This window comes from Amphibalanus amphitrite, unplaced genomic scaffold (assembly GCF_019059575.1).
Source record: "Amphibalanus amphitrite isolate SeventyFive unplaced genomic scaffold, NRLGWU_Aamphi_draft 000718F_arrow, whole genome shotgun sequence".
Classification (NCBI taxonomy): domain Eukaryota; kingdom Metazoa; phylum Arthropoda; class Thecostraca; order Balanomorpha; family Balanidae; genus Amphibalanus; species Amphibalanus amphitrite.
The window spans coordinates 326,377-349,587 of NW_024882212.1; the positions used below are offsets into that span (position 1 = coordinate 326,377).

A 23,211-nucleotide genomic window follows, 5' to 3' on the forward strand; every position below is an offset into this window, starting at 1 on the left:
ACACATGCGTCGGCAGAGGTGCTGGAACCCTGAATGATAAACAAATGGGCGTCATTAATGTGCTCCACAGCGATACACAAATGCGGTGAGCCGATCTATTGAAACGGAGTCTACTATCAGCAATCTAAGGCACCTGTATTGATTAAAAATGATTGCAAATGTGTTGCAGAGTTCAACATCGCCGGCGCAGAGGGTTGATGCAACCCATAAAGTAAACAAATTATAGGATTGAATTAAATTAATGATAATTCAATAAATGTTGATGTAATGCATGGTTAAATGTACTTACCGATGACGGGACAGCAGCTCCAAAGATCGCCGGTGGCGGCGGCGGCAGGCCGCTGGTCCCCTCAATGGGCGGAGCGGTGCCGAGTCCCTGTAGGTACGGCGCACAGTATGGTTGGCGTCAGTGGATGCAACCAAGGGCACCGGTATTGAATAAAAATGTTGGCATATATATTGCAAAGTTTAATGCTAAAATTTGCCGCAATACGTTCGGCTTATTTGTCAGAGAAACGGGCATCAAGTGCATTGCAAATCATATATTTTTTGGTGGTACGTATTAAATTAAATGTATTCAAAATGGATCGGTTTCCATAAGACATCGGTAAAATATTCTCCTTTCCCTGTATACTCACCGATGACGGGTCAGCTCTCCTCGAAACGGCGATCACCGGCGGCCCACTGGTGCCCTCGCCGGGGTCTACGGCGGCGACGGCCGAGACGCATGCGTCGGCAGAGGTGCTGGATCCCTGAATAATAAACAAATGGGCGTCATTAATGTGCTCCACAGCGATACACAAATGCGGAGAGCCGATCTATTGAAACGGAGTCTACTATCAGCAATCTAAGGCACCTGTATTGATTAAAAATGATTGCAAATGTGTTGCAGAGTTCAACATCGCCAGCGCAGGGGGTTGATGCAGCCCATAAAGTAAACAAATTATAGGATTGAATTAAATTAATGATAATTCGATAAATGATGATGTAAAGCATGGTTCAATGTACTTACCGATGACGGGCCAGCAGCTCCAAAGATCGCCGGTGGCGGCAGCGGCAGGCCGCTGGTCCCCTCAATGAGCGGAGCGGTGCCGAGTCCCTGTACGGCGCACAGTATGGTTGGCGTCAATGGATGCAACCAAGGGCACCGGTATTGAATAAAAATGTTGGCATATATATTGCAAAGTTTAATGCTAAAAATTGCCGTGATACGTTCGGCTTGTTTGTTAGAGAAACGGGCATCAAATGCATTGCAAATCATATATTTTTGGTGGGACGTATTAAATTTAATGTGTTCAAAATGGATCGGTTTTCATAAGACATCGGTAAAATATTCTCCTTTCCCTGTATACTCACCGATGACGGGTCAGCTCTCCTCGAAACGGCGATCACCGGCGGCCCACTGGTGCCCTCGCCGGGGTCTACGGCGGCGACGGCCGAGACGCATGCGTCGGCAGAGGTGCTGGAACCCTGAATAATGAACAAATGGGTGTCATTAATGTGCTCCACAGCGATACACAAATGCGGTGAGCCGATCTATTGAAACGGAGTCTACTATCAGCAATCTAAGGCAATAACTGATGATGTAATGCATGGTTAAATATACTTACCGATGACGGGCCAGCATCTCCAAAGATCGCCGGTGGCGGCAGCGGCAGGCCGCTGGTCCCCTCAATGGGCGAAGCGGTGCCGAGTCCCTGTACGGCGAACAGCATGGTTGGCGTCAATGGATGCAACCAAGGGCACCGGTATTGAATAAAAATGTTGGCATATATATTGCAAAGTTTAATGCTAAAATTTGCCGTGATACGTTCGGCTTGTTTGTTAGAGAAACGGGCATCAAATGCATTGCAAATCATATATCTTTTGGTGGTTCGCATTCAATTTATTGTGTTCAAAATGGATCGGTTTTCATAATACATCGGTAAAATATTCTCCTTTCCCTGTATACTCACCGATGACGGGTCAGCTTTCCTCGAAACGGCGATCACCGGCGGCCCACTGGTGCCCTCGCCGGGGTCTACGGCGGCGACGGCCGAGACGCATGCGTCGGCAGAGGTGCTGGAACCCTGAATAATAAACAAATGGGCGTCATTAATGTGCTCCACAGCGATACACAAATGCGGTGAGCCGATCTATTGAAACGGAGTCTACTATCAGCAATCTAAGGCACCTGTATTGATTAAACTTCATTTTTCTCAGATATGTGTTCCGTTCTTACAGTGTCACATTACATTCCACCGACGAAATTCTGTTTTCGAAGGTCATTGGCAAGCAAAGCAAGTAGTGGGATAACCGCGGCTGGAATAGCAACCCAAACACTCAATTTCACTCGCTAGATGGCAGAAGCGTCAAACGCCTGAATGCACGCTGTACCGCAATGCCGCGTCCGCAGCATAGTACCGCCTGAATGCATAGGTACTGTAACCCAATGTCGTTTTTTTGGCTCAGTCGGCCTAGTGCTACCTATTCCTGGGCAGGGGGCAGTTACTCCGGCAATTTTTGCCGGGGAGGAAGTCTTGCGTTAAACCGGTTTATGTGAACCCGGTACCAAAAACAATGTGGGAGCCTATCTTAGGGATAACCGCGGCTGGAATAGCAGCCCAAACATTCAATTTCACTCGCTAGATGGCAGAAGCGTCAAACGCCTGAATGCACGCTGTACCGCAATGCCGCGTCCGCAGCATAGTACCGCCTGAATGCATAGGTACTGTAACTCAAAACCGTTTTTTTTTTTTGCTCTGTCGGCCTGGTGCCATTCCTGAGCAGGGGGCAGTTACTCCGGCAATTTTTGCCGGGGAGAAAGTGTGTTACGTTAAACCGGTTTATGTGAACCCGGTACCAAAAACAACGTGGGAGACTATCTTAATATGGAATCAAAGGTAAGGGAGGTACTTACGTGTGCAGCCAAAGAGCCAAGATGTCTGGAGTCGCAAACACAACAACGGGAATGACTTTTATTAACAATACATAATAGACATGAACACTTGTAAGCTGGTGTCAGTGTAATGGAGCCGGGAAGATTTCATCGCACTGACAGAATGTATAAGACCTTCTTGGCTCCAGTCCCCCGGCGGGTCTGAGGAGTGACATACTTGTTTAGAAAGTACTTTTGTTTAAACTTGAATAAGTGCGAAGATGCTCATGTACTGTGAAGCATCAATTGAAGCATGCTATTCTGCCTGCTAAACAGTTTTGTAGTTTACTGTGGTTCTTCGTCGTCATCGCCATCGTGGGCACGTTTAGCGGTACCTACCTGAGTGTAAACCACGTTGCGAGTCACGCCGTGGCTGCAGGCGGGGAGGGCGAAGCGCAGGTCATCTGACCGTCCGACGCGCGAGGCCACCACGTAGAGCTGGCCGTGACTGAAGGTGAGGGAACACAGACACCCTGCCGAGGGGCTGACCCCGCGCCTTATGAGGGCAAAGGCCGGGCGGCCAGGGAACTGACACCGCTTGCAGAAGAGTGGGAAGGCGTCCTCGGGCGAGTGCAACGGCAGTCGTGGGACAAACACACCGCCCAGAGACAAATGTGACGCATTGCGGCAAACGTATCTGAAGCTGTTGGTTGAGCATGCACCCTGGCACCAAATTGCACCCATATCGGACTATATTTGACAAAACTGTGCGATTGGCGGCAAACATGGCGCGTTGTGACCAATGTGACGCCTTGCGGCAAACGCGGTGCATCCAAACAATCAAATCATTGCAATCAAATCAACACATATTTTCGCCACCATTTATTAAAATCAATAATTTCACCATCCGCCAATGCGAGGCACTCGCCACCGATCGGCATGCATTTAGTCCACAAAGTTTGTCGACCCCGGCTCTCAATGAAGATCTACGAACCGATCAAAATTCCATTGGCGTTCTTCCGGCGCGCCCCACGCGCGAACCGTGCACCCCAGCGAGCCGAAACCTAGAAAAGGCGCTGACACGCTCTGTCACCTATAAGGTGTGCAAATTTCAACCCCCTACGATATACCGTCTGCCCTGTAGGCCGGCTAAATTGAACCTACTGCACGTCGTGGCGGACAAACAGACAGACAGACAGATGGATCCTGTTTAAATAGTAATATAGATTTCCCACATTTTCTGAGCATCTAACATGACATACAGCAGTGCAGAGCAGCTTCAGAGAAGAAACACTTTAAATGCACAGACTCACCAGTCACCCAATGAGCCAGTTCCTCAGTTGACTGTTTCCCTGGATGCAGCTTGGCAAGGTGAGCTAACTATTGGCAAGTTGAAGGTTAGCAGGTAAGATTGAGTTAGGGTGAGTACCTACCTATAACTGGGTGCTACTGCTATGCAGGTCTTGGGTAGGCTGCAAATATGTGTGATGATTGAGGTTAGGTCAGCTGTCGGGTTATTCAGGTATGCTCATTGCTCAGGTCACATTTTTATGGACACTTGGCAAATTAAAAAACTAACATAACCTAATCTAAGCTGAATCTTGATCTAAGCTAACCCGACTAAACCTACACAACTGCTGACTATAGGAACTAAGCACCTACCTACTTGTGCCTACATCTCATACCATGTAAAAGTAGATCTGTTCCTTGGTGGAAGATTACCCTCAGTACTTTTTATCCCAGCCCTGTGAAGAAAACTAATACTTCTAAGCTCTGAGTCACTGCTGGCCATCCACAGAAAGAAACGCTGAGACTGAGAGCTTTGCCATTGTATATTGGACCAACAATCACTATCACAAATGACTATGAACACATTATATGATCACATTGTTGCATGGATTGTCACATTGACAATTTTATAACAATCCTTTTTTCAAGAAATACAGTAATGATTAACTTCAAAATCAACATAAAGTGGATTTAGTGATCCAAGCTTTCTCCTCCAGTAGCAATGGAATGATCGCATGTTTCATTTGCCAGACACTGAGTACCTGATGCACATTACAATCTCAATCTGCATAGCATCTAAGCATAGTAAAGCTGCCAAAGTCCATTCATTCTATATTTTTAGCTTGATAATTAGCACTAATTTATCTTGCTGTTGTAAGTTATGGTTATCATTCAGTATTCATACCAATACATCAATATGCGCTCATCAGTCATTTTCTGGCATGATCCTGCTCAGCGCGCTCTTCAGTATTGCTCCAAGATCTGCAAATTATAGCTTGTTTTCGGCCAATAAGCTCTTTTAATTTTACTTTTTCTTGCTGATATATGAGCCCGATCAACTTGTGTTTATCAACCAAAATTTCATAGTTTTCAATTCAACTTGATATTGATATTGTTCAGGAGTCTGAGTCAGGACCTCTGTCAGCCTCCTGGATACTTCAGATTGTTTTCAGTCACATGCTTCTTAAATATGATATAAGTCAATCTTAAAGGTAGTGTGCCACCTTTGAAAGATTTCCCATTTTATTTTTCCTAGGATAAGAAGCTTCTGTTTTTACCTAATGTCGCAAAAAAAATCAAAAATGGGCCTGGAATAGTGCCTTTTTCGCCTAAAAGTTTATCGGTTTTTAGATATGTATAACAACTGTAGTGGGCTCACCTGCAAACAGGCGTCGGGCAACAATCGCGAATGCAGCGCACTTGTGACAATAAGCAAAGGTCATTACAGTGTTACGACCATACGACGTACGGGAATGAGTTATCAGCTGTCTAATCGTAGACAACACAATGTCGAGCCTTAAACTGTAAGCCCGTATTGGTATTGTTTCTTTTATTTGGCTGTCGAACATTATTTATGGTTTGAAATATGATTTTATGTAAAATAATTGATATCAAAAGCCGTCTCTTAAGTTATGACCCCATTTCACCACACGCAAGTGGCAGAAATGACAATGATCAGCTGACGCATTTTTCTTGGCCGAAGTCAGAGCGCGCAGCCCGACGCACCACCACCGCACCACAAAGTATGAGCAGAAGCCGCGCCCAAAGCCAGGGCCCCGGTAACGTGAGGTAGCCGAGTCGGGGCAGCGTGCGCTGACCCAAGCCGGGGCCGCAGCTTTGGGCGCGGTCTACCGCATCCCCGCAGGCAGCCCCGGGCTATCACATGACACCGGGAGGACGCGCGGCTCCGGCTTGGGTCAGCGCACGCTGCCCTGACTCGGCTACCTCACGTTACCGGGGCCCTGGCTTTGGGCGTGGTCTACCGCACCACCTAACAGGCGTGTTCGAAACCGCAGGAGCTGATGATGAACGGGTTTATCGAAACTTGATTGGATGAGCATATCGGTAATAGCGATTTCAGTGTGTGCATTTATTGTTCATAGTGGTGTGAAATGTGGTTGGGGTACGACCGACAACCCGTCGGGGCGAATTTCGCACTGGGGTACTCAAAATTTGAAGAATTTAAGAAGTTTCCATGAGTTTTGAAGGTATGGATAAGTTCTAAAAATCCGGTTCTCCTTATCTGGGCCATTAACTCCATACGGTCCAAGAAAGCTGGCACACTACCTTTAAGGGATTCAAAACAGCCAACAAAACGACATACAAGAGTACGGAAACAACCAGATAAACTTAAAAAGCGCCTTGGAACAGAGCCAAGTGGTGCTCCATTTGTTTGTTTACAATCATTGTAGTGCTGATGTATTTTTAGGACTCTGAAGATCGGCTTATAAAAAACGAAACGTTTTTACAAAATTTGTAAGGCAATTAATATTTATCTGAAAATAAAAATAAAGAACTAAACTCTGAAAATAAGAACTAAAATATTCAAAAGCCAAACACTATGAAATACATGAATCGGAACGAAAAAGTAACCTCAAAATCCAGCCTAATCACCGGCTCCTAAAACTGCAACAAAATCAGCACTTTTCCCCGCAACTCGTTGTCCAGACGTAAATATGCGGTACGCATAGCCGGAGGGGAGCCGGATCCGCCGGAGTCGTCATATTTTGCCCTGAGTGGGAGCCGGAGCCGGAGCCGTATTGCCATTTTACTCGGAGCCGGAGCCGGAGCTGGAGCGGACTCAAATGTTCAAGGCTCTGCATCCCTGCTGCTAAGTCAATAATTCGTATAGTTAATTTGGTAAAGGGACATACTGAACAATCTCGGTTTTTTCTCGGATTAAAAAACCTGGTAAAAGGCCATACTGAACAATCTAGGTTTCGAGATGTCCGCCCATCTGAGACCCGACGCACACAGCATGCAGAACCGGTTCTGAGTGAGGATCGACCGACAGATGGCAGTCGTGTCTGAACGGTAGATGGCAGGGAATTCGTAGTTAGTAGGCGGGGCTTCGCGAGCAGCCTGACGATAGCCGCCATCCGGGCTGATATTTCACTTAGCATTACGAGTGAACGGGAAGTGCCCTAAATATTGATCGGACATTGAAAAACCTTAGTAATAAAAATTAGGCCGGGGTCTGAAACGTCCATTGCCGAAGTTTCGTTCTTGAGAGGCAACGTATTCAAAAGTTATTGCGAAAAAGTCGCGTCCCACGCAGTTTGACGTCCACAGTAGGTCGCGACAGGAAGACTTCCGCCAGTCGGGTAGCGCAGATCATTATCGCGAAGTGTGGAGTTTAATACTGGCAAATCCAAAAGGAAACTGGCAAGCAGGCTGACTGCTAACGGTCAACCAGTTTCCAAGTTGACAAGCCATCCATACCCGAGGTTGTCTCTTAAGCTGAAGCCCACCAAGCCACGTCTCCAGCTGAAAACTTCTGCTGAACATGTCCAGGGCCATCTTTCAACAGGTCGGCGCCTCTGCTTATCGTGCAAAAACGACGCAGGACTGGTGCTGATCGAACTTCCCAGCATTCTGGGAGAAGGACAAATTGCCAGGGAATAGCTCGATAGAAAATCTTGCGGCGAGCGTCCGGTAAGATGTTAACAGAATGGGTCAATGATAACCTGAAACCACGCTGACCAGGAGCGTTCGATCTGTCTGGTCGAAAATCAGTCTACAGAAGCTGGACATATTGATTTCTGATGTCCCAGACCGTATACTTGCCCGTATCAGGGATAAGGTGGGATAGAAATGTAAGAAAAGTGCAACTCTCATGATTATTATTTTCATGCATTTGACGCTGGAAGGTGTAAAATTATTTTTAGGACACCCACTAAGGCTCGTTCTGCCTCTGTCTCCGTCAGATATGTGCATGGATCCGGGAAAATGGATCTGAGATCCGATACCATAGATCTAGATCTGGGATCATCTATCTTGGGATCTACTAGGATCTTAGATCCAAACCCTCAATTTTGTCGAGAGATCCACTCAGATCAATGATCTGACCCATCAGTTTTGTCGAGAGATCCTCCCTGCCTCCATCCCTCTTCCCACCCTCCCTCACTTCCATTCTCTGACTGTCGCTCACTGACCCAATCATATACTCACTTACCCCTCCCCATCTGTCTGTCTCCCTCCCCTCCCCGCTGACCTAATCATATACTCATTTAACCCTCCCCATCTGTCCCTCTCCCTCCCATCCCCGTTTCTTTTATCACACTTTTTCACTCGCTCCCTCCTTCCCCTCCCCTTCCCTCCCTTAACATCCCGTCCCCCTCCCTTTTCCACCCCTCCAATCCCCTCTTGGTAGTTGAAAATGTACGGGCTTCTCCGCCCGCGTCGTAGATACATATCTGCGGTACAGATAAATATCTGATTTGCTCTCGGTAAGTAGTTTAAAAAGTAAGTAGGTAATGGGTGCTTCCCCGATCCGTTTCGTCCTGCTCCGCCCCTACCCTTCCCGTTTCTCCCTAACCCTTCCTCCTGCTTCCATGCCTCTTCCCTCCCCTTCCCTCACTTGCACTCTCTAACTGTCGCTCATCGACTCAATGATAAACTCATTTATCCCTCCCCATCTGTCTCTCTTCCTCCCCTCCCCGTCTCCTTTATCACACTTAATCGCTCGCTCCCTTCCTCCCCTCCCCTCCCCTCTCCTCCCCTCTCCTTCCCTCCTCTCCCCTCCCCTCCCCTCCCCTCCCCTCCCTTCCTATCCCCTCCCTCCCCTCATCCCCTCCTCTCCTCCCTTCCCCTCCCCTTACATCCCCTCTTGGTACTTGAAAAAGTGCAGCCTTTTCTGCCCGCGCTGTAAATGCGTATCTGCCTCGCAGATACGTATCTGATACGCTCTCGGTAGGTAGTTTAAAAAGTAAGTAGATAATAGATGCTTCCCCACCTCGCTCCACCCCGCTCCGAACCTACCCTTCCCCTTTCTCCCTAACCCTCCCTCCCTGATTTCATCCATCTTCCCTCCCCTTCCGTCACTTCCACCTTCTGACTCTCGCTCACTAACCCAATCATATACTCACTTACCTCTGCCCATCTGTCTCTCTCCTTCCCCTACCGGTCTCCTTTATCACACTTCTTCGCTCTCTCCCTCCCTCCCCTGCCACATACTTCCTTCCTTTCCCTCCCCTCCAATCTCATATTGGTATTTGAAAAAGTACTGGATTCTTCTTAGCCCGCGCCGCAGATAACGGGTGGTCAGTATGAAACTGGACAAAGTTTGAATTGTTACTGTGTCAAAAGTTTTGAAGCGAAAGCAACGAAAATCGCGTTACTGTGCCATTATTTTGTTGTGATCACGCTCGCCCTAATGGATCTGCGACACTGGACCTCTGTCAGCCGCCAAGCGCACGCGCGCTGGCAGCCCCGCTTTTGTCTTTCGCGGCACCTCCGGGTCGATTTGACGGATGGCCTGCTGGATTCTCCGCTTTAGTTGTGCGTCTCAGCTGACCTGCCACCTTCCCTTATACACTTTCTGTTTAATGAGCCCCCACAGATCCTCAATGGCCTAAATCTGAGGGGTACATGGCAGGTTCATGTCATGTGCTATTTCGGGCACCCCAGCCTCCTCAAGAAGTTTCGTGGTCTAGCGCGCGTACTGTGACTGTTGCAAGGTCAGAACCTAACAGAGCATCATGCTCTATGTTCTGAGACTCAGTAGTGGTAACAATGCGCCATTCAAACACTTTTAATAGCACAGTTTACCCGTTACATTGTCTGTGCTCGGCAAGTAACTGGACGCTTGATCCCCTCGGGCTCGTGGCAAGCCAGACGGGCATCTCGGGTGGATAACTTGCTCTCAGGTCGAAAGAGGAGGTGAGATCCGCACGTGGAATAGTGTCTCCACCAGCTGAGGTGTACAATTCGGCAATATAAGGCATTTGGCTGCCACTGCAGGTGAAATAAGATTCATCATCCATATGCACCTCCATGTTTTTGCTACTCTGCATTGGACCCTGTGACAGACGGCGCAGGCGGGTTTTCTGTGTACGCAATTGTGTCTCCGTCACCTTTAACCTATTCCTGTACTTGATTCCTGCTTGTTGACATATTAATTGGTCATATGTTTTGAGTATCCCAAAATTTATTCCCGGAGATCACTAGGAGAGCCCCAACTGTTCCGTGACGGCGCCGGTTTGTTTCTTCAGGAGCTGAATGAGCATTTTCTTGGTGATCTTGCCGTTCCCACCATGCAAAACATCTGCAAGTCCTCAGGACTTATTGATGATCACATATTCTTAAAATCTGGTGACACCCTATGGCGTAATGTGACGCATAATGGTACCATTTTTGTAATTTGGGTTATTCTCACAAACTTGTGCGAACAGGTCCCGGAACGCTTGCTGACTTACCGGCGCAATGTTTCTTACTAGTTAAAGGAACTATCCCACCTTCTAAAATGTTGTTAAAACCAGTTAAAAATGTGTTTGGGTCAAGTCGTGAGTTGATTCAATTTATTTTATAAATCCCTGAAATGAGGAGTTGAATCAAATCGTTTAACTGAAATTGGTAACTACAAAACAAATTAAATAAGAGCACGCAGCAATCAGGTAGGTATGTACTTACCTACTTTAACTTCTAATAAATGATCACTATGTCACGACAGCTTACACTGTTTATCAACATGAGTTGAACAGATTAACAGGATATGTGTCTGGAAAGCAAATATGATTGGAAAATAGGACGAATTTCCTAATAAATTGTAAGTATCATCTCACTGCGACAAATATAAGTCCAGAGTCTCAGTTTGGACTACATACCTATACATTACAACAAAGGCTACATATGTCATCTATAGTAGGTACATTACTTTAATAAATTAAGCGTAATCAATATTGAAAATAACAGTACCTAACTAGTCTCAATCCGAGCACTTCAACTTCAACTTTCATTTCAACCTCCTTTGCAAATAACAATGACAAATTTTAGGTCTTAGCAGACTTTTTTTAACAATGATTTTATTTATTACGTCATTAATATTTGCATGATCTCAGATCTCAGATGATGACTCTCAATTTCACTCTACCATTGTTCACCTGCATTCTGTATTTTGGGCTAGTGACGTAAGATGGTTTTGCTTTTGGTAAAATAATGGACAACACTTTGTTTGGTTTGCTAGTAGGTATCCCGACACATTTTCGTATGGCATTTCTTCGTCCACAAAACTTCGTACGCGCATTTCTTCATATCCTCTTTTCTTGGTGTTCACATTTTTTCGTCGGTGCATTTCATCGTAAACTTGCGGACGAAGATTTACGGAGGGGGGGGGGGGAGGAAATGATGCGTGACGAAGCTTTTCGGGGGAAGAAATACGGACGAATAATCGCGCGACGAAGAAATGCCATACGAAGATTTGTCATGGAATCCTTTGAAATTGAAGTCACGTTCAAGGCCATCAATTGTCACGTTAACAGTTTGTGTTGAGTTTATGTTGCAGTGACAGTGAGTGAGTGCGTACTGTACGAAATAATCACAGAAACACATTCCATCCCTGGTCTGTGGTCAATAGTCATCACTGGGTAGGCATCATGGTTTTCTCAGGTGGATTGTGATGGAACTACTTACTGGTGATATTGTAAAAGTTATTTTTAGTGCATGTTCATTTGTTGTAACTTCATCACAATTCACATTGCCCTATTTCTAGTGTTGACATATTATATATTCACGTCAAGAGTCAACACTCAATTCATATTTGCAACGAAGTACCTGGAACAGTTGGTATTGAATATTTTATCTAGTCACCTGACAGGGGTGAAGCTGTCAACGTCATCATGTTTGACTTTTCATGCGGATCTATGATCTCATTGGATCTCTGACAAAATGGAGGAGTCGGATCTATGATCTGAGTGGATCCCGATCCAAATCCATGGGATCAGATCTCAGATCCATTTTCCCGGATCCATGCACATGTCTGACTGAAAATATGGTTGAGTCATAATTTGAATCGAATCATACATTTGTTGTCATGTTGAGTCATGAGTCAAATCATGTTTTTCATGTTTGAGTCATGAGTCGAATCGAATTATAAAATTTTGTCATGCTTGAGTCATGAGTTGAGTTGAATCATTTCAATTGAGAAATTTTGAATCAGAGTCGAGTCGATTCAATTTTAGAAAAATCTCTTCATAATCGACTCACCAAAAATTTGAGTCGCATACATCCCTGCTCTGAAGCACAGTGCCGCCCTCTGAAGTCATAGTGCCGCCCTCCGCAGTCTTCGTTAAGCTCCTTGAAGTCATTGCGACGCCCTCTGAAGTCATAGCGCCGCCCTCGGAAGTCAGTGCCGCCCTCTGAAGTCATAGCGCCGCCCTCCAGTCTTCGTGAAGGTCATTGAAGTCATTGCGCCGCCCTCTGAAGTCATAACGCCGCCCTCTGAAGTTATAGTGCCGCCCTCTGAAGTCATAGTGCCGCCCTCTGAAGTCATAGCGCCGCCCTCCAGTCTTCGTGAAGGTCCTTGAAGTCATTGCGCCGCCCTCTGAAGTCATAACGCCGCCCTCTGAAGTTATAGTGCCGCCCTCTGAAGTCATAGTGCCGCCCTCTGAAGTCATAGTGCCGCCTCTGAAGTCATAGTGCCGCCCTCCGGTTGTCCCAAAGTGACGAGAATTTTCCCACCCAGTCGGAGTAAATAAGGCGCTTCAAATATTATCCAGCATGAAATTAGTTGTTGAACCCGGTGTCAGACGAATTTGCTGTTTCACTTTCTCATTTTGGCGCCAGTGTTTACACGGCCAATAGCCATTCGTCCAATATAGTAGGGCAGGTCATCAAGTGGCTATTAATATGTTGGAAAGGGGAGGAGGCCAAACATGGGAATTAAGACGGGGTCCTATCTTAACTTTAGGGGCCCCAGTGGTAACCTACTTTACCCGAGCCCGGGTGCGGTTCCTAGCCAACTTTGCCAATTTTTCCCCTCGCATCCGGGCGCATAGCTCGTGAACCGTAAGTGTTACAGCGTCACGGAACAATGCATTTGATAGATCCTTGGAAGCTCCCTCTGCGTTGTCCTTAGATTGGAGCTCAGTTCAACAATTTGGCCCACACTGAGAGCAAAAACTGCCAAAATAGACGGATCTTGCAGAAGCATTTGTTCCATTTCTTTACGTATATCTACTCACTTCACGTATGGTAGGCACAGTTTTTACCGTAATTATGTCTCTCGTATCGAGAGGCGTTAAATTATCTATAGTAGGACCTATAGTCCTATGACCTATAGTCAGACGCATGCTCTAACCGAAAAAGGTCATGCTGTACTAAACTGATCTGTGTTGTTGGGCTGAAGGCATTACATAAAACACTCTTTCATCACTTTACTATGTCTTCTTTTAAAGCCATTGTTGAATTTTTTGGTGCCTTTGGTGACCTTTCTAGTGACTTCTACAGGCTCCTGCACAGACCGGTAGATGCCATGCTGGTCACTGAGAGGTCACGCTGGTCATAGGTCGGTCTCTAAGAGCTCCATGTCGTCGACCTCTAAGGACCCTGCACAGGCTTTGGAGGCTCCACATCGGCCCCTGTAGATCCTATCTCCGGTCTTAGATCCTTGAGGGCTCAAGATGGTCCCCGAGAGCCCTACGTCAGCCTCAAAGAACAGATATCGATTTGCCTAGAGTCTTGCGCTGGTTGAGGGCTGATACCCTAAGCTTTAGGTGGGTCCAACTCGGGCTATGAATTCCTCTGATGGCTCCATGTCGCCCGCTGGGGCCTCAGTCCGACCTCTAAAGCCCAATCATGCATAAGTGCTGAATTCTGGCTGTCGAGGCCTTCAATGTGGCCTCTGATGGCCCAGCACCAGTCTATGAAGACTCCGCGCTGGCTTCTGAGGACTCAGCAGTCAGCACCAATATCAGTTTTCAGAAGACAGAGGGCCCCACGCTGGCCTCAGAGTGTCCAACGCTGTCCGCAGAGGGCCCCCACACCGACCAAAGAGAGTACCAGGCCCACACTGGCCTTTGAGGGCCCAAATTGTCATCATAGGGCCCTATATGGCCTCAGAAGGCCCTACCCCGTTGGTCCTACAAGGCCTACGTGCGGGCTTTTAAACCCCACACGCCCCCCCCCCACATTTGGCCTTTTAGGGTCCCCAAAGCGGCCTCTGAGTGCCCCATGCTAGCCTCCGAGCCCCGAGGGCTCGTCCTGGGCCTTCGAGCGCCTTACGCTGGCCTCTTAACCCCTCGGTAGAAGTAGGTGTACGAATACTTATGTTTGGGCAGAAATTTTGTATCCTAGCCTGTGCATGTTACATGCAGTGTATACGGTATATGTATGTTACGTGGTGTCATTCTGGCTTCTGAGGCCTGGTTTGCCCCCTAGTCGAAATTCATTAGCCAAGACCCTGAAATACAGTGCCGCCCTCTAAAATGAAAGTAGTTCCCTCTGAACTCGTAGCGACGTCCCTGAAGCCAGATTAACCCCTTCTTAATCTTCGCTGGCCGAGGGAGGAGGGGGGAGGGGCACCCCTTACGATTTTTTTCGTGACTGCTCCGGATCACCGTTTTCGATAGAGAGCTGAAACTTGGCCTACGTGAGCCCCCATCCAAACCAGACCTTATGACACCTGATTCATTTTCAGGTTAGTTCAGGTCCATAGGTGGATAATTGTGCCGGATGGTGGGTGCTTGGGCGCAGCAAATCCGCCGCCGCCCTAGCGGTGACCTTGACCTCCAGTCTGTTGCGGCTTCAAAGCCAAGCCGGCGTGCAATTGGGAGAGCTCGTGCACCCACAGTTCCACACAATTGTCCACCTATGGTCAGGTCACTGACCGATGCATAAACCTCTAAAGGTTATAAGTAAACCTCTGCAGTCTGCACTGTCAAAAAATGTCGCAAATTCGCAACGCCGCCAACGCCAGGCAAAGTGTCGGCGAGGATGATGACACTTTCAGAAAGTAACAAGCTCTCGGGTACTCATGCTTCGTATATCTTGGGTTTTTCGTACAATTCATCTTGGGTCAGGTCCAGACATCTGCATGGACCCGAGTGATGGATCTATGATCTCAGTGGATCTCGAAGCAAAGTACAGGTTGGGATCTATGATCCCACCGGATCCGGCGTGAAACATACATCTTGGATCTATGATCTCATATGATCTGACGATAAATTAAGAACATAAATCTATGATCTGAGTGGATCCCACCATGCACCACATTTGAAACTATGTTTTAAAGGGTTTCTATACCATTAAGTGACATAGAACTATGGATTATGACGTGCGATCACATAAAATCACTAAAACAGAACGTTTGTGAGTTGAAACAAGTGCTTTTTTGGGATCTTCGATCTATGATCTCATATGATCTGACGATAAATTAAGAACATGGATCTATGATCTGAGTGGATCCCACCATGCACCACATTTGAAACTATGTTTTAAAGGGTTTCTATGCCAATAAGTGACATAGAACTATGGATTATGACGTGCGATCACATAAAATCACTAAATCACTAAAATCGTTTGTGAGTTGAAACAAGTGATTTTTTGGGATATATGTGCTGACAAAAAAAGTGAGGATCTACGATCTCACTGGATCTCAAGCAAAAAATGAGACTCGGATCTGTGATCCCTGCGGATCTTTCGATAAATTAAAGAGCTGGATCTATGATCCCGTCGGATCCGAGATCAGGATCCGTGGGAGCAGATCCCAGATCCATTTTCTCGGATCCATGCACATGTCTGGTCAGGTCAGACACGTGACCTCCCCATTATAAACCTATGGGGGAAATACTGAACTTGCTCTTTTTGCAACATATCGGTATTATATAATCCACCCGAAGACGCATAGAAATGTGTTTTCATACGCTCGTCAAAGGATTCCGTGCCTTACTTTGGCATTTTTTACTTTTATGACGTCACAGAGAACGTCACAGAGGACGTTCTTTTGGGTCATAATCGTTTTTCGTTAATAACTTTCGACCAAATTAAGCTAGAGTCGGGAAAGGTACCATTGTGATTGTAATGAGCTTCCAAATCGATTGATAGGGGAAGGTGGGGTAAGATGGCCCAGCGGGGCAAGACGGACCACCAGCCCTCCCGGCTGAACCGCTGCTGGTATCTACTGCTTTATGCACTCACTATGTTTGTTTTCCTTCGTAACAATGGCCACTTTGAGCTCATGCTGCTAGGATGCATAGCTTTTGAGTTATTGAGAAAAATGTTGTTTTTCGTCAAACTGATCTAATATAAGAGGTCTATGGGTGATTCAATTACGGCGCCTTTCTTGCACGATTAGTTTCTATTTTGCACTTAACTGTGAAGAACAAAGTTATAAACTTAGTTATAGTCACACTTTAGGAAAGGCAAGGTTTTGCAATGTTGGGCTATTTGACATATACGTCATGATAATGACAGAATTTAGATTTGGGGCAAGACGGACCACTGTGGTCCATCTTACCCTGTGGTGGTCCATTGTACCCTGCATATGGAAAGTTCTTTTCCAAAACATTGACACAAGTTTAAGTAAGCTAATTTTTCAGGAAGGAGTCTTTGTTGCATGTGAGCCATGCATGCAAGTGCTCAGTTAGCATGCATTAATGCCAAACGACAATCAACACACATGTTCCCAGCTTTTAGCTGCACTTCCATCACACATGAGTAAAGAATAAAGGCTCATTTTGTTATTTTACCATTCTGGTTACTTTTTCTTACAAGAGTACAGAGCAGAAGTGTAACACACATGAACGGATAGCAGGCACTGCTGGGTGGTCCGTCTTACCCCACGTTTTTTCTTGTCTGAGTTTTTGACATGTCCCTCTTTAAAAGCATCCACCACCTAGATGTCCTTAAGTTGAAATTTAGTCTTTACACATGTCAACAGAGGAAGGATTGAGCATTCCGAAGACTATAAATAATATGAATTACGAGAGCAGTGTAGCAAGATATGCGGCCTCAAACCTTAGCTGGTCCGTCTTACCCCACCTTCCCCTATGCAGCCTGACCTAGTCCGAACAGTGTCCTGAGGGGGCTTGACCTGACGACCTTTGTGTCAATCTTGATTGTGACCTATACCGAACAAAAAGTACCCACAACATTCGACGCAGCTTGAGAGGAATACGATTATGCCTAAATTTTGCTCTGTGTCCATTTGTTTGCAAAATTATTTGCCAAAAACAAAAACCCGACTTTAGGGTAAGTTACCTGACCAGAGTTCGCCAGTCTCGTGACGGCCATCAAGCTCGTTTTTTTCCGCTGGACACACCTTATGAATGCCGCCCCCGTATGGCGGAAAATGTGCCGCCCCTGTGCTTGACTGCCCCCACCCTATCGAAATCCTAGATCCGCCCCTGACACACACCCTCCTTCTCCGCCCTGCCACTTATGATCGGTAATTTTTTCAGTGCTAAAGACGACCCAAATCATCTGTCACACAGAGTGACCCAAAATCAATATCACACCCTCCTACAACCCTCATTTTGCCATCTACGGCGTAATATCAATATAATTTCGGCGTTACTTGCTCCTTGAGACCATATTGGCTAAATTCTAGTCACGTGACCTTCGAATTTTTGTGACCCTGACCGGTCAAGGGGTGTGCAGAGGTTATTTTCGGGGCAGTACCCAGCGCCAGCGGACCAGGTGTCAGGGATGGCAAAACTGCACAGCAAATCGTCCCGCAACGGGGCAGTTGGCATAGTTGCCGGCGGCATGACCCACAGCCAGGTCGCCGAGGCACTGGGCATGACTTCCCGCATGATTTGGCGCTGGTTGTCACGCTACAGAAGCGGATAGACGCTTCAGAACAAGCTAGGTCGCGGTATGAAGACTTCCGCTAGTCGGGTGGCGCAGATCGTCATTGCGAAGTGTGGAGCTTAAGACGGGCAAATCCAAAAGGGAACTGGCAAGGAGGTTGACTGCCAACGAACATCCAGTCTTTAAGTCGACAATCCATCGGTAACCGAAGTTGTCTTCTAGTTGAAGCCCACCAAGCCACGTCTCCAGCTGAAAACTTCTTCTGAACATGTCCAGGGTCATCTTTCAACAGCTCGGCGCCCCGGCTCATCGAGCTAAGGCGACCTAGGACTGGTGCAGATCGAACTTTCCGGCATTCTGAGAGAAGGGCAAGTTGCCACGACCTATCGCCGATAGAAAATCTTAGGGCAAACGTCCGGTGTAAGAGGTAAACAAAATGGCACAATGAAAACCTGAAGGCACGCTGAACAGGAACGTGGGATCTGTCTGGTCTAAGATCAGTCTACAGAAGCTGGACAGGTTGATGTCTGATTTCCCGGACCGTATGCTTACCCGTATCAGGGAGAAGGTGGGATACAAATGTAAGAAAAGTGCAACTCTCATGTTTATTATTTTCATGCATTTGACGCTGGAAAGGTGTGACATTATTTTTCGGACACCCTGTAATGCTTGCTCTGCCTCTGTCTCCGTCAGATATGTGCATAGATTCGGGAAAATGGATCTGAGATCCGATCCCATGGATCTAGATCTGGTATCCACTCGGATCATAGATCAAAACCCTCAAATTTGTCGAGAGATCCACTCAGATCATAGATGTGACCCAGCAGTTTTGTCGAGAGATCCTCCCTGCCTCCATCCTTTTTCTCTCCCTCCCTCACTTCCACTCTCTGACATTCGCTCACTGACCCAATCCCCTTACCCCTCCCCATCTGTCTGTCTCCCTCCCCTCCCCGCTGACCCAATCATATAATGCTTTAAACCTCCCCATCTGTCTCTCTCCCTTCCCTCCCCGTCTCCTTTATCACATTTCATCGCTCGCTCCCTCCCTCCCTTTCCCTCCCCTCCCTTCTAATCCCCTCCCTCCACTTATCCCCTCCCTCTCCCCCTTTCCCTCCCCTCATATCCTCTCTTGGTACTTGAAAAGTACGGACTTCTCGTCCCGCGCCGTAGATGCATATCTGCGTCGCAGATACGTATCTGATTCGCTCGCGGTAGGTAGTATAAAAAGTAAGTAGATAATGGATGCTTCCCCGCCCCGCTCCGCACCGTCTTCTTTATCACATCGCTCGCTCCCTCCCTCCCTTTCCCTCCCATCCCTTCTAATCCCCTCCCTCCACTTATCCCCTCCCTCTCCCCCCTTTCCCTCCCCTCATATCCTCTCTTGGTACTTGAAAAGTACGGACTTCTCGTCCCGCGCCGTAGATGCATATCTGCGTCCCAGATACGTATCTGATTCGCTCGCGGTAGGTAGTATAAAAAGCAAGTAGATAATGGATGCTTCCCCGCCCCGCTCCGCCCCGTCTCCTTTATCACATCGCTCGCTCCCTCCCTCCCTCTCCCTCCCATCCCTTCTAATCCCCTCCCTCCACTTATCCCCTCCCTCTCCCCCCTTCCCCTCCCGTCCTATCCCCTCTTGGTACTTGAAAAGTACGGACTTCTTGTCCCGCACCATAGATGCATATCTGCGTCACATATACAGGGTGTCTCAAAAGTTCGTTCACAGGTACCAGCCATGCTTTTTTGTCAATAATTCTGAATCAACAAGAAATTAACAGTCGAAATTTTGCATGGGCATTGGTGACAACCTTCCTCAAGCAGTCTCGTTGTTTTCAAGTGCATTCGACCCTTCATGAGCTCACAAAAAGGGTTCACCTCTGACCATGGGTCAGGCACGAAAATATAGGTTGCAAAGTCGGGTATGTTGTGAAACTCTCTGTTTCAGGAGTAATGGGAATGGTTAAGTCGGAAATGACACATGGCTAAGTGTCGGCGAGGATGAGTGCAACATGATGATCATCTCATAAAAACGGTGGCTAAAATTTTTGAAGGACGAAACCATGCGAGACTAACGGCGTTTTGAACGACCCTCGCACGACAGCAGACTCGTGTTCCGGAAAGCAGCTGAAAATGCGGTCATAACTATTGAAAACTGGCAAGAAGGTCACAGACAGAGGTTACCCATTTTCAAAAAGTGCAGGTCATCGTAAAATAAAGACAAATTATAATTTAAAATTGTTTATAATATCTATAACGCTAATTTTTGGGGACAATACCTAACACAAAAATCGTCAATGCCAAGGACACCTGACCCTCCAAAAGTGTCAGTTATTGTAAAATTTTATCTAACGGAGTTTCAAGAGGCAGATCTGCAGCGAATAATTTTCTTTTAAACACAAAATCCCGATAAAACCACACGATGGACAGGTTTGGGCCGTTTACAAAGCAGAACATCTCCCGAGGAAAACATTCCGCAACCGAGCGAAGGTCTTGGCATGGGGAATGACGAGCGCTTGGAATTTGCAAAATTTGCACAATGTGTCTGAGAAACAGACGTCCCACACATTCTGCTACCATATGATGCGAAAAATTTACTCCTGGCACTTCCCGTTTGTTCAGGACTGGGGTCGTTTTGAAAAGGAAAATGGCGCTTGGGATGTCGGCGCCAGTCATTCATGAAGGAGTTAGCGCCAGAGAATGCCTACAAAATACTCAAGAATGGTGTCGATGCAAGCTGTCGGCTTTCAGGGAAAATCAGATGTTGCCGGGGAGCTAGTCAAAACTAAATCCGACTCAGAAACTGCAGGGGATTCCCCTACAAGAGCTTGAAAGCTGGTAACCTTTTATCAGCCTCCGGCAGCTGACGGAGCAACAAAAATCGGTATGGGCAAATATTTTTGGAGATACAGCAAAGGGGTTGGTTTCCAACCTTCTTAATCAGTTGTCAAAGCATGCATATTTATCTAGTGTACACACAGACACCAAAACCTTATACTTTTGGCCGGTTCTTATATGCTTTATTGGCATGGGAAATGTGTGAACGAACTTTTGAGACACCCTGTACGTATCTGATTCGCTCTCGGTAGGTAGTAGAAAAAGTAAGTAGATAATGGATGCTTTCCCGCCCCGCTCCGCCCCGCTCTGCACCTACCCTTCCCGTTTTTCTATAACCCTCCCTCCCTGCTTCCATCTTTCTTCCCTCCTCTACCCACCCTTTCCATCCCCTCCCTCCCCTCATCGCCTCCCGCTCCTCCCTTCTCCTCCCCTCACATCCCCTCTGGGTACTTGAAAAGTACGGACTTCTCTGCCCGCGCCGTAGATGCATATCTGCGTCTCAGATACGTATCTGATTCGCTCTCTGTAGGTAGTTTAAAAAGTAAGTAGATAATGGATGCTTGCCCGCCCCGCTCCGCCCCGCTCCGCCCCTACCAGACATGTGCTTGGATCCGGAAAAATGGATCTGAGATCCAATCCCATGGATCCCGATCCGAGATCCATTCAGATCATAGATCCAACCCCTCAATTTTGTCGAGAGATCTACTGGGATCATAGATCTGACCCTTCAATTTTGTCGCTAGATCCACTCGGATCATAGATCTGGCTCCCCAATTTTGTCGTGAGATCCATTGGGATCATAGCTCATAGGTGCTCAAAAATGTTAACAACTTTCTTTCATAAAAAAGTTATGAATACCCAAGTATGGCTTGAAACAAACAATCTTATACAAAGGCCATATTAGTAAAGGCATCCAGTTACATTATACAGAATACAAAATAAAGGAGGCTCATGACGGTCACAACTTGAGAGAATTGAGTGACATGAAGATTGTTCACATACCAACAGAAAAGTTTGCATTAACAATTAACATAGAGGTAAGTCAAAGTAATGACTAATGAACAATACATTACTAGGCACCTACCACATCACAATTCATGTTAGAATCTACATAATGACATTGATAAGACAATCTTGCATTAGACAACCATGAGGCTTTCCAGTTTACGGCTAACACAATTGATTGATAAACAATAAAAGATGATACTGACACATGTTGCTTGGTTAGGAAAATGTATTTCAATCTATTGAAAAAAATATTTGATAAAATAAACTGAGATATAAACAAAAGTATAAAAATATTCAACAGCTTGCGGAAGCGATGGGAAGCGAAATATCAATTGTAATGGCCTTGGATTTTACCGTAAAATGATTATTCAGTATCTAAATAGAACTCGTGACGTCATTTCAAATAACAAATGAGCTTAGCGTTCTACCTTCGAGTATAATGAAAATAAATAAAAAATCAAACTGGAAATGCAAAAGTCTGGAGTTTTTTCAAAAGGATGTTCAGTTTTTTTTCTGCCTCACATGATTTTAGGATACGATTGTTTGTGAATATCATCTTTGTAGCGTTGAATTTAATGACTTAAACGTAAGCTGAAACGGTATTACATGGCCCTGAGCCGGGTGTGCGCCTTGCATCTTTATTTTATTCACTTTTCAAAAGAATCACAATATCTTACGTCATTAGTTTGAAGGGCCTATTACGGGGAATCTTTTGGAATCATTACGGATTTAGTCAAATTGAGATTTTTCATTGGTCAAACGATAATGACGTAATAAAACAATACCTATTACGTCGTTTCAAACGTGAGCTGTGAATTTCGTTTGTCTTTTTTTGGGAGGTTCTCTCATAACGAAAGCACAGCATGGCACCACATGTGGCACGATGCCAAAAGTAGGTAATCTGAAGAAGTTGATGCCATTTTTGAACTTGTATTTTTATTAGGAAAGTATTAGAGGTTGGTTGCTATTCTTATTAAATCAAAATTGTGTTGCACATACTAATAGCTCATACGAACATTCTGGATTGGGATTTCATACCTGGCAGAAGTGGATTGCTGGATTATTTTTTAACAAAACTGACCTATTTGGCTTCCAGGTTTGATTTCCTAACATCTGTCCATAGGCGGCGGAACAGGGGGGGGGGGGTGGCACCAGGGTACAGTGCCCCCCATAGATTTTGGCATTTTAACATTAGCCCTACTGGCGTTGCATGGAAAAAATGGGACCAAAATGAAAATCTGCAGTGCCCCGCTGCCACTGCATCTGTCTGTACTGTTTGTTCATTGAATTTAACGCCCGTAATTCCCCAGCGAACGCACACGGATGCCCACTTGCTGAATTGGAGTAAATGGACCCCTAAGAGTACCATGTGAGTTTGGTAAATGTGCGAAATCTAGAAATATCCTTTTTTGAAGTGGTACCTTTTGGTACCACTGGGCGTTGGTGACATCATTTTTTTCTCGCAAAAACATGCATTT

The 23,211-nt window shown here is 46.2% G+C and overlaps 1 long non-coding RNA gene across 1 annotated transcript; it reads right to left on the minus strand.

The window, feature by feature from the left end:
- Positions 1 to 295: 295 nt before the first annotated feature.
- LOC122365145 lies at positions 296 to 2,027 on the minus strand. Its single transcript, XR_006253688.1, has 6 exons — positions 1,956 to 2,027; positions 1,611 to 1,697; positions 1,357 to 1,470; positions 1,013 to 1,099; positions 639 to 752; positions 296 to 376 (listed from the first exon to the last, which is right to left on the minus strand). It is a non-coding gene; the product is annotated as an uncharacterized LOC122365145 (long non-coding RNA).
- Positions 2,028 to 23,211: the final 21,184 nt, after the last annotated feature.